This window comes from Chiloscyllium punctatum, chromosome 31 (assembly GCF_047496795.1).
Source record: "Chiloscyllium punctatum isolate Juve2018m chromosome 31, sChiPun1.3, whole genome shotgun sequence".
NCBI classification, from domain to species: domain Eukaryota; kingdom Metazoa; phylum Chordata; class Chondrichthyes; order Orectolobiformes; family Hemiscylliidae; genus Chiloscyllium; species Chiloscyllium punctatum.
This window is the reverse complement of record NC_092769.1, coordinates 50,097,838-50,113,160: the sequence shown is the minus strand read 5'-3', so window position 1 is coordinate 50,113,160 and position 15,323 is coordinate 50,097,838. Positions and strand designations below refer to the sequence as shown.

At 45.6% G+C, this 15,323-nt stretch overlaps 1 long non-coding RNA gene across 1 annotated transcript in view; it reads right to left on the bottom strand.

The window, feature by feature from the left end:
* Positions 1–14,822, bottom strand: part of LOC140456826 (uncharacterized) — a 39,374-nt gene extending 24,552 nt beyond the window's left edge. Inside the window, exons 1-3 of the long non-coding RNA XR_011953163.1 lie at positions 14,785–14,822; positions 11,581–11,689; positions 6,429–6,535 (exon numbers count right to left, since the gene is read on the bottom strand). This is a non-coding gene — a long non-coding RNA (uncharacterized lncRNA). The remainder of the gene's footprint in view (positions 1–6,428; positions 6,536–11,580; positions 11,690–14,784) is intronic.
* Positions 14,823–15,323: the final 501 nt, after the last annotated feature.

Below are 15,323 nucleotides of genomic sequence, written 5' to 3'. Positions count from 1 at the left end.
TTTGTCCAAATGCCTTTTACCTGTTGAAAGTGTTCCTGCCTGAACCACTTCCACTGGCAGCTCATTCCATATACATTCCACCCTCTGTGTAAAACAGTTGCCCCTCAGCTTCCCTTTTATTCTTTCAGCTCTAACCTTAAACTGATCCAATCAATCCGTCCAATCCTTGAGCTCCTGGGAAAAAGACTGAGTGCATTCACCTTATCCATGCCTCTCATTGTCTTATACACTTCTAGAAAAGAACCCCCTCAGTTTCCTCTGCTCTAAACACAAAATCCTCATTTGTCCAACCTCTCCCTATAACTCAGACCCCTCAGCCCTGGCAACATCCTTGTAAATTGTTCTGCACTTTTTACAGTTTAATACCTGAAACCTACATTACATTCCTCATATTTCCAGTGTTTCCCCGCGGTGCTGGAACCGACGGGACAATGCCAATGGATTACAATCCATGATCAAGAATGAACTCCTTTACAACAATCCCGTTTTCATAGTGTTCCCCCTGGTGCAGGTATCCGTGTGTCTTTCTGGTTGCATGGTTAATTAAAGACTTGTCCTTCTACAAAGCAAAGTTGTGGCTTAATTGTTCCTGGGAAATGTGCCAGGATTGTCCAGACTTTCAAAAACAAATGAAATCTCTCTCCACACTCACCACACTGACATGGACTTGGCTGTGTCTCAGTACTTTCCCAGTCACACCGAGATTTGAAATATTCACCCACAGACAGAATGCACACCTTTCCTTCCAGATGAAAAGGCCAATGATACTCAGATCGGCACGGATCAAGTAACTATCAGATCTGAACATGAAGTTCAATTTGAATTTCTCATCCGCAAATCCACCCTTTCAGTACCATACAACAGAGCACACAAGTTACCACTGTTAATACAGGATGGAAATTCAAAAGACAATTGTAGTATTAAACTGTAGTTTCCTTGTTCCCCCAAAGCTTTAAACCTCAGTCTCACAATTTCTCTCTTCTGTGAACTAAAATCCAAACCAATCCCCCCACTCCTTTCCTCCACACCCAGTTCTCTCACACTCTCTCTTCGAATTCAGTTTCCTAGCTCCTGATGAGAACCATCCTGCATACACTGCTTCCTGCACACTCTGGCCAAGACCCATCTGACTAAAATGAGCCAAATTAGAATTCTAATTGCAGGCCCATCCTTGTCCCTTTCCATAACAACCCTGAATCTTCACAAAACAGTTCTGATAACTTTCTGCAAAACGCTGCACCACTGTCAGGGTAGCAAGAGAAGGGCCATTCCTCTGGGTCCTGCTCCCAGAGGGATGAAGCTGCTAATGATAGATTAATCCCTCACACCCACAGCCTCCTTCCCAGGCACTGACCTATGCTGCACATAGTCCCACAATTGGCCAGCACTGCGCCCGTGCACTTGTCTCCCCTCCTACAGCACGTGCCCCCGATCATACAGGAGTCCGGGTGATTGACAGCAGCTGGTGATTGACAGAATCCCTACAGTATGGAAACAGGCCCTTCGGCCAAACAAGTCCATACTGACCCTGCAAACAGTAACTTACACAGACCCATTCCCCCGAACTAATTTAAATAAAACTCTGGGCAATTTAGAATGGTCAACTCACCTACCCTGCACATCTTTGGATTGTGGGAGGAAACCGGAGCACCCAGAGGAAACCCGCTCAGACACAGGGAGAATGAGCAAACTCCACACAGACAGTCGCCCGTGGCCGGAATCGAACCCGGGTACCTGGTGCTGTGAGGCAGCAGTGCTAACCACTGAGCCGTCTCTATCGATGGGAGGGGGCGGGGCTGGAGGACAGGGACAATGGAATTGTGAACAGTGAATGAATGTGGTGAACCCTGGGGGATGGACAGGTCAGTGAGGGACAGGATCAGTGCAGCAGCAGGAGGGGATCCTGGACAAACTGAGCAATGGGAGAGTCTGACAGGAGAGAAACTACAGGAAGGTTCTGTTTGGAGGCTCAGGCAGGGACAGCTGGGAGACAGTATGGCCTGGTGGCTTGGGCAGGTTTACTAATCAGCCTCTTCAAAGATGCTGTTTCTCAACTCTGAGCCTGATCCTCCTAGTCCAGAGGTAAGGACACTTCCACTATTTCCTGGTGGGCAAGGGATACAGGGACTACCTTTCAAAAGGAACTCACCTGTGTTGGTGACATTAACAAGACTCAATACAAACTCACTGACAAAATGCTGGCGTACTTGAACTTCATCCAGAATGTTAACACCTATAACTGGGCAACGCAGACCCCAATGTACAGAGTTAAATCCTGGATACTAATAAGAGCCTTGTGCATGGGAAATCATATCTCATGAATTTGACTCAGTTTTTTTGAAGTAGTAACAAAGAGGATTGCTGAGGTCAGAGCATGGACATGATCTACATGGACTTCAGTAACGTGTTTGACAAGGTTCCTCATGGGAGACTGGTCAGCAAGGTTAGATCGCATGGAGTACAGAACTGGCTCGAAGGTAGAAGGCAGAGGGAGCTTTTCAGGCTGGAGGCCTGTGACCAGTGGAGTCTCACAAGGATCGGTGCTGGATCCACTACTTTTCGCCATTTATATCCTTGATTTGCATGTGAACATAAGAGGTATTGTAAGTGAGTTTGCAGATGACCCCAAAATGGGAGGGGTAGTAGACAGTGAAAAAGATTACCTCAGAGTACAAGAGGATCTGGATCAGATGGGTGAATGGGCTGAGGGGTTCAGTTTAGAAAAATGTGAGCTGCTGCATTTTGGAAAAGCAAACTTTAGCAGGACTTATACAGTTAATAGTAAGTTCCTGGGGAGTGCTGCTAAACAAAGAGTCCTTGGACTGTAGGTTCATAGTTCCTTGACAGTCGAGTAGCAAGTAGATAGGATAGTGAAGGCGGCAGTTGGTCTGCTTGTCTTTACTGGTCAGAGCATTGAGTATAGGGGTTGGGAGGTCATATTGCGGCTGTACAGGACATTGCAAAAGTTGCTGAATCAATATTCCATATAATTCTGTTCTCCTTCCTATCAGATGGATGTTCTTAAACTTTAAAGAGATCAGAAAAGAATTATAGCATGTTGCCAGGGTTGGATAGGCTGTTTTCCCTGGAGCGTCAGAGGCTGAGTGGTGACCTGAAAGAGATTTTTAAAATCAGGCTGGGCATGGATAGGGTAAATAGACAAGATATTTGCCCTGCAGTGAGGGAGTACAGAACTAGGGGACTGGGAGGGAGGGTAGGCAGACAGGGGGTGGGTGGATCGAGAGGGGTGAGACTGAAGTGGGTGGGGAAAGAGAGGGGGGGGACAGAGAGGGGTGGCACAGAGACGGGTGGGGACAAAAAGTGGGATGAGAGGAGGGGAACAGGCAGGGGGAACGGGGCGGTGGCAGGGGGAACAGGTCGACAGGGTGGGGGGTAGGGACAGGCTAACGGGGGGGATGGACAGAGTGGGGGGGGGAAGAGACGGGGAAGATAAAGAGCTATTTTATAGATCTAAAACTCAACCCAGTTCCTGTTTTCTCCTCCTCACCTTAATTCCGTCTGAAGGGCTCAGAACAACTGTATTGTTCTTGGAAAGTAGAATTTCAGGGAGATCAGGTGCTTAACGTGGCATTTTGGGACACGAACATTGAATGGAATGTGCTGATCAATAAATGTACTCTGGTTCGATTCCACTGTCTGTGTGGTGTTTACACATTCTCCCTGTGTGTCTGCGGGGGCTTCCTCTGGGTGCTCTTAATTTCCTCCCACAAATCCAAAGCCATGCAGGTTAGCTGGATGAGCTTTGGGTAATGGTAGGTTACAGAGTTAGGGTGGAATGCTGTTCCAATGGTTGGTATGGTCTCATGGGCCGAAAGGCCTGTTTCCACACTGTAGGGATTCTGTCACTGAGTATAGGGATTAGGAGGGCACGTTGTGGCTGAGTAGGGCATTGGTGAGGCCAGTTTTAGAATACTGTATTCAATTGTGATCTCCCTGATTTCAGAAAGATTTTACCAGAATAGGACTCAACCTCTTAATGACAAGTTCTTGGGAAGTGTTGACAGACAAACAGACCATGCAGTGTGGGTTGATAGTTCCTTGAAAGTATGGTTGAAGGTAGACAGGTCGGTGAAGATGGTGAGCGGTATGCTAGCTGTTATTGGGCAGTGCATTGAGGATAGGAGTTGGGAGATCATGTTTCGGTTGTACAGTTTATTGGCTCGGCCACTTTTGGAATCCCCAGACTGCTTTCAATTCCAGAATCCCTGTTACAGGAAAGTTGTTGGGAAACTTGCAAGAGTTCAGAAAAGTTTTACTAGGGTGTTGCCAGTATTGGAACATTTGTACCATAGGGAGCGGCTGAATAGGCTGAGGCTATTTCCCTGCAGCACTGGACACTTTACGTGGCTTTAATCAAACTTTATAAAATTATGAGGAGCAATGATAGGGTTACTAGTCATGGTTTCTTTTTTCCTCAGGGTAGGGGAGTCCAAACAAATGTGAATCTTTTTTCCAAGGTGGAAATGACAAATTCTAGAAGAGAGACGGCAAGATTAAAGGATATGAAAACCGAACCAACTGAAGATGCTGTAAACCAGGAAGAGAAACAGAAGTTTCTGGAAAAGCTCAGCAGGTCTAGCAGCATCTGTGAAAAGGAATTAGAGTTAACGTATCTGAGGAAGGGTGACCAGACCCGAAACTTGAACAGAACTTTCTTCACAGATGCTGCATGACCTGATGAGCATTTCCAACAACATCTGTGCAAGTTTAAAGGGAGTTGTTTGGAGTATATACCTGAGAGGAACTTTATAAAGTGCGAGTCAGACCACATCTGGAGTAATGACAGAAGTTTTGGTCCCTTTATTTAAGGAAATACATCATTCCATCAGAGGCATTTCACAGAAGATTGACTGGGATGAACCCTGGTTTGCAGGGATTATCTTTTAAGAAAAGGCTGAAGAGGTTGGGACTCTTCTCACTGGATTTGGGAAGAATGAGAGGTGGTCTCATGGTAACATGTAGGATTCTTAAGGAGCTTGACAGGGTAAACAATGGGAGGATGTTTCCCAACATGAGGGAGTCTGGAAATAGATTCTGGGTCAGTCACGGAATCACGGGTTCAGTTTTGGATTCGACAAGTTTAAGGCAACACCGACACGGGTCAGGGGTTTCAGTAGCAATGAAGCTGGGGTGAGGTGGAGACAAGCAACATTTTAAGAGATTGGAATTCCTGGTGTTTGTGATTGTGTAGATGTCTGATCAGAAGGTCACCTTGGGGTCAGATATGAGAGCAATATTGTCAAGAGTGTGGTTCTGTCTCAGACAGTTCCCAGGGAGAGGGAGGGGCTCAGCAGTCAGGGAAAGTAATTTGTAATAGCAACTGAAGGCAATGGGTTTAACCATTGCAACGTTCCGTTGCAGGAAATTGCAGCCAATCCCGTAGTGGGAGTGTGATGAGCAGTTTGATAACTGAGTAATGGAGAGGGATGATGGGGAGGGAGAGCTGGGCATTGACAGTGTACATGTGAAACCTAACACGGTGCTTTTGGACGATGTCACTTCCTGGCAGTATGTAGGTGAGAAACAGGAGGGACCAAGGAGAGTTCCTTAAGGGATACCAAATACAAGGAATTCAGAAAGGAAAGGGAGAGTCAGGATGGAGTAGGTTTTTCAAACAATGGTGGGTTCAAATATTAGTTTGTAGCAGAATGGGAGAGAAGGACATAACCAGAAAAGACAGACAGATAGAACAAGGAACAATATCTGTGATTTGGGGAGGGGGGGTGATGAGGAGGAGGAGCAGCCCAACTCCAAAAGCACTGTTCCTACATCAGTGACATCACCCAACTCCACCCTAGTCTCAGCTCATTTACTGAAACACTCGTCCATCCCTGTGTTATCTCCAGACTTCATTATCCAAACACACTCCTGGCCAGCCTCCCACATTCAACTTACATGCAATCTCAAGAGTATCTAAAACCCTACTGCCGAAGTGCTCACTTGTACCAAAACTTGTTGATCTATCAAAAGGCTCCTATTAACAAACAACAATTTAAAATTCTCACCCTTGATGTAATTCCTGGCTGTGAACATCCCTGTCTCCCTGCACCACACAACCTGTGAAACCCCGACAACTCATTTTCTTTCAGACTCCCAACGATGTGTTTATTCATTGCTTCACTGCTCTGGCTGTTTCTACTGTTGCCAAGGCAACACGGTCTGGAATTCCCACCCTAACAGCCTCAGACCTGCTTCCCTCCTTCAAAAGGTATTCCTGAAAACCTGCTTATTTGGCAATTCTTTTGATCACCTGACCTAATATCCCCACCTTTGGCCTTATGTCAGAAGTTCTCAATAGTATTTCTGTGGAATTATAAACATGATTAAAAAAACAAACTGTTGATGATTTGCACACACATTGTCAACTCTTCACTGTCGCTGAGTGAATAATCTCGCACAGCTCTTACCCAAACACATTGTGGGAACACCTTCACCACACGAACTGCAGCTGTACAAGGAAGTCAAACATCACCTTCTCCACAGGCAATGGGGCTTTGGCATTGATCACTGGTATCTGTGGAGGGAGAAACACACAGTTGATATTTCAGGGAGTGCAAAATGCATTAGAGGGAGGGAAAATGGTGCAGAATTTGGGATTTTCAAATTTGTGTTTTACAATGTGCACTAAGTTCTGTAAAACCTCTCATCACATACTATGAAAATTTCCTTCTCTTCCTGGTCAATATGTCTTTCCTTTCCCCTTCCCCTTCACACATTTCCAATGCCTTGGTCACAACAACACTGTGCTGCCAGTGAAGTTTATGACATGGTTGACTATTGCCCCGCCCCTAATTTACTCCGATTGGTTGAAGGACCAACTAGCACCTCTAGCCCCGTTCCCCAACTCTTATTGGTCCTGCGCTGACATCAATAATCCGAGGCCCATTGTGGGCTGGAGCATGCTCAGTGCTTCCTGCTTTTGTTGTTCATCAGGTCTCAGAAAGAGAGAGAGAGAGAGAGGGCTCATCCCTGTTTCGCCTGATGTCAGACAATAACAACAACTACCTGCATTGTATGGAGCCTTTCACATTGGCAAATCTCCTAAAATGCTTCATGAATGATGGGAACGTTGATTAAAGAGAACGATTTTTAGATACATATTTAAGGCGGACAGAGGGGTTTAGGGAAGATATTCCAAAGTTTGTGTCCTCGGCAGCTCCAATCGTGGAGTGATATAGGTGGGCAACAGCTTACAATGGAGACAGTTAGTGGCTAACCATAAGTTAACAACCTCATGTCATAGCCCCCTACCCCACACACCAGGCCTCGTTCTCACAGCCTGCCATTACACACTACCTATGGTTAGCCATTAACAGTCTCCATTAACAGCTAATGACCCTCCCCCAGCCAGATCGTTATCCACTCCTTTATCCAACCACTCTTCTTACTCTATCCCCACCTATCCTTTACTCCTTTTATCCTCCCCCCACACTACCTTCTGCACATAAACTGACTTTTTTTCTCAGTAATATCTGTTCTGTGGAAGGGACACTGAGTCTGAAACTTTAACTCTGATTTCTCTTCACAGATACTGCCAGACCTGCCGAGCTTTTCCAGAACCTCCTGGTTGTTGTTTCTGATTTACATCTTCCGCAGTTCTTTTGGTTTTAATTTACCGGGAGTTTGTAATTCAGGTCCCACAGCCTCTGCCCCAGTCTCTGCTGTCTCTCCCAACCGCACCCAGTGACACTGCACCTGCAGAGCTCATGGACATGTGTTGTCTTGCTGGCCACACCCCTCATTCAATCCCATTGGCTGCAGGACCACACAGATTCTCCTCGCATTGGTCTGGAGCTGCCGTCAATCAGCCGGGCCCCATTGTGATGAGAGTGGAGGGCTCATCCCTCTCTCTGCCCTGGGATGAGCTTCATCATTCACAGTGAATGGGACAGTATCACAGAGCACAGGGCCTGGGGGCTATTCAGCCCATTGGGGCTCTACTCTCTCCCTCTGGAGATGCTGCAAATCTGTCCCAAGTCCCCTCCCATGTGCCCATAGCCCCCCAAATCTTTCCTTAAAAAGTAAAATTCTAAGTCTGCTTCAGAATACCTGCTGAATCTGTGTCGTTCAGACTGTTCCAGATGCTCAGAACTTACTGAATAAAATAGTGTTCACATTTTCACCTTGTATTATTTGCCAATTACTTGAAAGTAGTTACTAAAAATTGTGACAGTGTGAACAATTTCTCTCTCTGCAAAATCAAGACCTTGGAACCAAATCTGCACCAGATCGAAATCACTGCTTCACCTTCTCAGCTCCAAGGATAACTATCTGTGCTTCAGCGAGCTCTCTGCAAAAGAGAGGAATGAATCTTAATTTATTAAGATCAAAGAAACAGACCTTCAGTCCAATTCGTCCGTGCCAACAAGGAATCCTAAACTAATGGATTCCCATTTACCAGCTATTGGCCTGTATCCATCAAAACCCTTCCTATTCATGTACCCAATTGGAAGCCTTTTAGATGTTGTGATTTTATCAGCCTCCACTACTTCATCTGGTAGCCCCTCCCATACACACACCACACTCAGCTTAAAAACGTTGCCATTTAGATCCCTTTTAAATTGTTTTCCCTCTGAACTTAAACCCAGGTGCTCTAGTTTTGGACCCACCTAACCTGAGGAAATAGGACCCCGGCTGCTCACCTTATTCACACCCCTCGTGATTTTATAAATCTCCATGAAGTCACCTCTCCGTCTTTGACTGTCCAGAGAAAATAGCCCCAGCCTATTCAGCCTCTCCCTGTAGCCCAAATCCTCCAATCCTGGCAACGTTTTTGTAAATCTTGTCCAAACCTTTTCAAGTTTCATAACATCCTTCCCAGAACAGAGTAATTCAAACTGAAAACAGAATTCCAGAAGTGGCTTAATCAATGTCCTGTCCAGCCACAATATGGCATCCCAGCTTCTGTATTCAATGCATTGACCAATAACGGAGAGCATTAATGGAGTCCCATTTGCCAGCGGTTCACTCTTATCCCTCTAAATCCTTCCTCTTCATGTACCCAATCAGATGCCTTTTAAATGCTGCAATTATACTAGCCTCCACCCCTTCCTCTGGCAGTTCATTCCATACTTGCAATGCTCTCAACATGAATCAGATGCCCCTTAGATCCCTTTTAAACCTTTTCCCTCTCACCTTAAGCCTGTACCCTCTAGTTCTGGACCCACTGAACTTGGGAAAAAGTCCCTGACTGCTCACCTTATCCATGCCCTTCATGATTTTATAAGATCACTTCTCAGCCTCCAACTCTCCAGGGAAAATAGTCCCAACCTATTCAGCCTTGCCCAATAAGCTCAAACCGTCCAACCCTGGCAAAATCCTTGCAAATGTTTTCTGAACCCTTTCAAGTTTCTCATCGTTATTCCAAGAACAAGGAGATTTGAACTGAAAACAGAATTCCAGAAGAGCTGTAATCAGTGGCCTGTCCAGCCACAATATGACATCACAACAGCTGCGTTCAATGCATTGACCAATAACGGGGAGGATACCAAATGCTGCATTCAGTACCCCGCCTCCCTGTGACTCTACTTTCAAGGAACTAGGAACCTGCACTCCAAGGTCTCTTTGTTCAGCAATGTTCCCCAGGACTTTACCATTAAGTGTATAAGTCCTGCCCTGATTTGCCTTTCCAAAATACAACAGCTCACATTTATCTAAATTGAACTCCGTCTGCCATTCCTTGCTCCAATGGCTCATCTGATCAAGATCCTGTTGTATTCTGAACTAACTTTCTTCATTGTACACTACACCTCCAATTTTGGTGTCTTCTGTAAACCTCATATATTCACATCCAAGTCATTTATTTAAGGGCCCAATATCCATCCTTGCAGCACATTGCTGCTCACAGGCCTCCAGTCCACAAAGCAACTCTCCATCATCATCCTCTGTCTCCTACCTTCAAGGCAGTTTTGTAATGGCTTGTTCTCCCTTCATTCCATGTTATCTAACCCTGCGAACCAGGCTGCTTTGTGGAACCTTGTTGAATGTCCATATAAACGTTTACCGCCTGGCTTAATCAATTTTCTTTGTCACTTCAAAACACTCACTCAAGTTAGTGAGACACAATTGTGCATGTACAAAGCCACATAGACTCTCCCTGATCATTCCTTACCTTTCCAAATAGATGGATATCCTGTCTCTCAGAATCCCTTCCAACAACTTGCCTGCCACTGACTTCAGGCTCACTGTTTTCTTGTTCCATAGCCTCTCCTTACCACCTTTTAAAAATAATGGCACCTCACCTGTCACTATCAATGATACAAATACCTCAGGAGAGGCCCAACAATCAGTTCCCTAGATTTCCAGAAAGTTCCAGGATACACCTGATCAGGTTCCAGGGTTTTATCCACCTTGATGCGATTTAAGACATCCAGTCCCACCTCCTCTGTAACATGGACACTTTTCAAGTTATCACTGTTTATTTCTCCAAATTCTCGAGCTTCCTTATACTTCACCAGTAAAAATGACGTGAAATATTTGCATATCTTTCGCACCCCCTGTGGTTCCATAGACAGCCTTGCTGACCTTTAAGGAGTCCTATTCTCTGGTCCAGTTAATCTTTTGTCTGTGATATATTTGTTTAATCTCTTTGGATCCTATTCCAGGACATCCCAGAAAGGCCTACTTCAAGGACCATAATTTTCCTCTGACTTGATCAACAATGCCCTCCAACACATACCCTCCACTTCCTGCACCTCCGCCTTTACCCCACCCCTCCAGCCACAATAAAGAATATAACCCTGCGGTCTTCACCTTCTACCCCACTAATCTTCAGATACAGCGCATTCACCTCTGTTATTTCTGCTACCTAAAGTCAGACCACACCACTAGAGGCAGATTTCCCTCCCCACCTCTATCTGTGTTCCGCAGAGACCATTCCTGCTGCGCCTTCCTTGTTCGGTCCACACCCTCCCACCAACCCACGCTCCACACCCTTGACCCTCCCTTACCGCCATGGGAGATGTAAAACATGCGGCCATACCTCCCTCTGACATCTGTCCAAAACCCCAAAAGGATCTTTTCACATCAAGCAGAGATATGCCTGCACATCCCAAAACCTCATATACTGCATCGAGACACTATGGGAAATTTAACATGGTTCATCCAACTAAACTACACATCTTTAGACTGTGGGAGCAAACTGGAACACCCGAAGGAAACCCTTACAGATACTGGGGAGAATGTGCCAACTCCAACACAGACAGTCGCCCGAGGCTGGAATCAAACCCAGGTCCCTGGTGCTGAGGAAGCAGCGCGAACCACTGAGCCACAATACTGTGCGATCCTTGGTGCTGATGTGCTGCCCCACTGATACCTCAGTCACTCACCCTGCCTCATGTCCTGATGACGGAGTGAAATTATCGCTAGACACTTAATCCAGAGACCCAGATAACGTTCTGGGGACCCGGGTTTGAATCCCATCACGGCAGATTTTTGAACGTGTATTCAATAAATATCTGGGAAAAAAACCTAGTGACGACAAGGAATCCATTGTCAATTGTTGGAAAAACCAATGTGGTTCACTCACGACCTTTAGGGAAGGAAAAATGCCATCCTTACCTGGTCTGGTCTGCATGGAACTCCAGACCTATAGCAACGGGGTTGACTCTTATCCGCCCTCTGGGTAAACGCAGCAATAAATGCTGGCCGAGCCAGTGACTGCCTCATCCTGTGAATGAATAAAGAAAACAGGTCAGGTTTTGTTCCTTCTCTAGTAGGTACATCCTACAAACTGAATCTGAAATGTTCTCGTACACGCTGAACAAACACCTTTCCATCCAAGCCCTTAACACTACAGCACTCCGAGGCCATGTTGGTAAAGTTAAAACCACTTATCATTGTATCCATATTGTTCTTACAGATAACTGAGATCTCTCGGTAAAATTGTGTCTCAATTCCCCGCTGACTATTGGGAGAGAGTCTATAATACAATCCCAGTAAGATGGTCATCCCTTTCTTATTTCTCAGTACCAACCAAATAACTTGCCTCGAGGTACTCCCAGGAATATCCTCCCGAAGCCCAGCCATAATGTTATCCCTAATCAAAAACACCTCTCTCCCTGATCTGTTGGCCCCTTTCTATCCTCGCTATAGCATCTATACCCTGGAACATTAAGCTGTTAGTCCTGTCCATCTCTGAGTGATGCTTTTGTAATTGTGGTAATATCCCAGTGCCATGTTCAAAACCACACCCTGAGCCCACCTGCCTGACCTGTCAGGTTTCTTGCACTGAAATAAATGCAGTGCAACTGGTCCGTCGCACCTCATTCTGTGACTTGCTCTTGCCTGCCTTGACAGTCTGACTGGTGAACAGTACCAGTCTCAGACTCACCTCTTTTCTCACCATCTCTTTAGGATTACCCCGACTCCCTCACTGGTTTAATGCCTGCCGAGTGGCACTAGCAAATCTCCCTGCTCGTCAGGACCCCATGCTTTCCCCTTCCTATGCCATTGGTACCAATATACAATGTCCTCCCAATGGTTATTTTCCCTTTTGAGAATATTCTGCTCCCTCTGTGAGACATCCTTGACACTGGCACCAGGGCAGCACCACCCCATTCTGATGTCTCACTGTCAGCAGAAACGGTAGACTGTGTCCCTGACTATCACCATCGATCGTGTGGAACTGGATATACCTCACATTGTGTTAGAAGCCAGTCTCAGTACCAGTAACTTGACTGTCAGTGCGACTTTCCCGTGAAAGTCTATTACCACCTTCATTTTCCAAAACAGTATACTTGTCTGAGATGGGGATAGCCACAGGAGACTCCTGCAGTACCGACCTACACCTCCTAGCTTTCCTGGAGGTAACCCATCTACCTGACAGTATCTGCAGTATCCTGCATTCCTGAGACTGCCACCTATCACACCCCTCAGCTCCTGTCAATTCCTCACTGCCTTTAATCACTCATCCACCAATCCATGCGATCCAATAGGATTTGCAATCACACTTCCTGCAGGCATACTCATCAGGGTCATCGAAACTCTCCCTAATCTCCCACATCCGACAGGAACAGCACGCCACTCTACAACAGGCTATCTCTCCACCTTAACAATCTACAGACCAAGACAAAGGTACAGTCTTACTGCTCGAAAAATACTGCCCGAGAATAACTTAATGCTTACGTTTTATATCTTAAACATTTAATCAAGAGACCATAAGACATTAAAAAGAAATCCTCACCTGACTCACTATTGTAGATTTAATAAAATAAAACCGACTAAGATTGATATTTGAAGAGACTGAAACTCACTGAGCTGATCCCCGGCTCTGAGTACTTCCACGAGTGAGGTCTCTCTGAGGACAGCTGTGAAATGTCTCTGTTTTTCTTCTCTGCCCACTCCATTTCCAGAGAGGTTTTTAACTTCACAGCAAGTCAGCTCAGAGAGGTCACTGCTTGGTTTTATTCACTGGGGGTATGCCTTTGATGCCCAGACCAGTATTCATTGGCCACCTTTACTTGTCTTGGAGAAAGTGGTGGTTAACCGCCTCCCTGAAATGCTGCAGTCCATGTACACCACAGTGATGTTTGGACAACAGTCCCCCTCTGGCCCCACAACCCTCCCTGTCTCTGTAATCGCCCTTCGGCTTCAGAAATTACATGTCCGTGGCATAAGATTTTTATTTGGATTCATTTTTGTTTCATAAACACCCCCCCACCACCACCAAAAGTGAAATATTTCACTCCCAAACAAATTTCTGTTGATTGACCTTTTGGAGAGGCTGACACATGGACATTGCAATATTTTATCTCACATTGTACACGTAGAATGATGGAACTTTCTTTTAAACATTGCTAAAAAGGGAGGCAATGGCTTAATGGTATTCCTGCCAGATAAGTGACATGTGCAATGTTCCGAGGATTACGGACAGAATCCCAACATGGCTGATGGCAGCATCGGAATTCAATACAATCTAGAATGGAAAGGAGAATGATGACCATGAAACTATTGTTGATTGTAAGAAAACCCATCTGGTTTACTAATGTCCTGTAGGGAAGGAAACGGTCATCCTCACCTGGTCTGGCCTACATGTGACTCCAGACCCACAGCAATGTGGTTAACTCTCAACTGCCCTCAGGAAAAGTACTTTAAAAACTGTTAACAAGTACTCCGCAGGTAACACTTAAAAACTGGCTGTTCACATTGGGACCATGTGAATTTCTGAACGGCCTGAACTAAAACTGAGTTTCAGCTTCACCTTCTCCCTATCTCACATCAGTCTGTTTACACCCAACTCCAGAACACTCTCATTGAGCCAAGCAGCCCTCACAGTGCAGCCCTGTCATTTTCATTGTCTGCTCACACCTACACTGCCCTCAGCCTCCTGTACTGTCCCAATGCATCTCAATGGGAGCTCAGGGACAGCACCTCATCTTTCAATTCAGCCCTTTGTAACCCCAGAGTCAACATGGACCTCAGCAGTTTTTGAATGAACAGACAGTTGTCAGAAGCTGGAACATTCCACCTGAAAAGGTACTGGAATTTGAGTCCAAAAGAACTTTTAATGGGAAGTTGGCAGGTAATTGGAAATATGAAGTTTACAGGTTAACATCATGAAGTGGGTGATTGGGTCTAAATTTGAGAGTTCTTACAAAGAGAATTTGGATAAATCTGTGCTCCCTCTCAGGCTAATACCTCCTTCCTCAGCTGCAGGGCCCAGAACAGAGCACACACCCAAAGGATGATCCAACCATGAATTTGTACATCTTTCTGCTTAACAAAAATATTGGAGATATTTTTTCACAAACAGAACAGACAAACCTTTCTCCTTCCACAGTTAAATACCAATGATATTCAGATCCTGATGACTCCATTGACTGTAAAAACTTGATTTTGAGATCCCAGGCTCAATTATTCTGATTTAATATCCTATGAAATGAATTCACAAAACAAAACTCTCAGTCAGTGCAGGAAGAATATAAAGACATACTTTTTTCTTGGTATGTGCTTGATGTGTAAATGCCTCTCTTCAAGTTGCATGCCCCCCCCCCAAATCGTAGGAAGGGGACATGCACATACGCCTCACTGTACCTTACCCCCAATAAAAATGGCGGCCATATCCCAGGACCTTTCACCGCCTGAGGGCCACAGCCATTTTCCCATCTGCTGCAAACGCTGGATTAAGAGTTGCTAATTCAGACTTACGAACCACGCAGTGTGTAATTAAAACTTCCCAGTCTAAAGTGACTCATTATCTCCCTGTCTCTGAGGCCAATCTCCCCTTCCCTGTTTGCGTCTCCCACATTCACCGACGGCCGAGTCACGTGGCACTGCACAGGCAGAGTTACTGGTGACGTGTC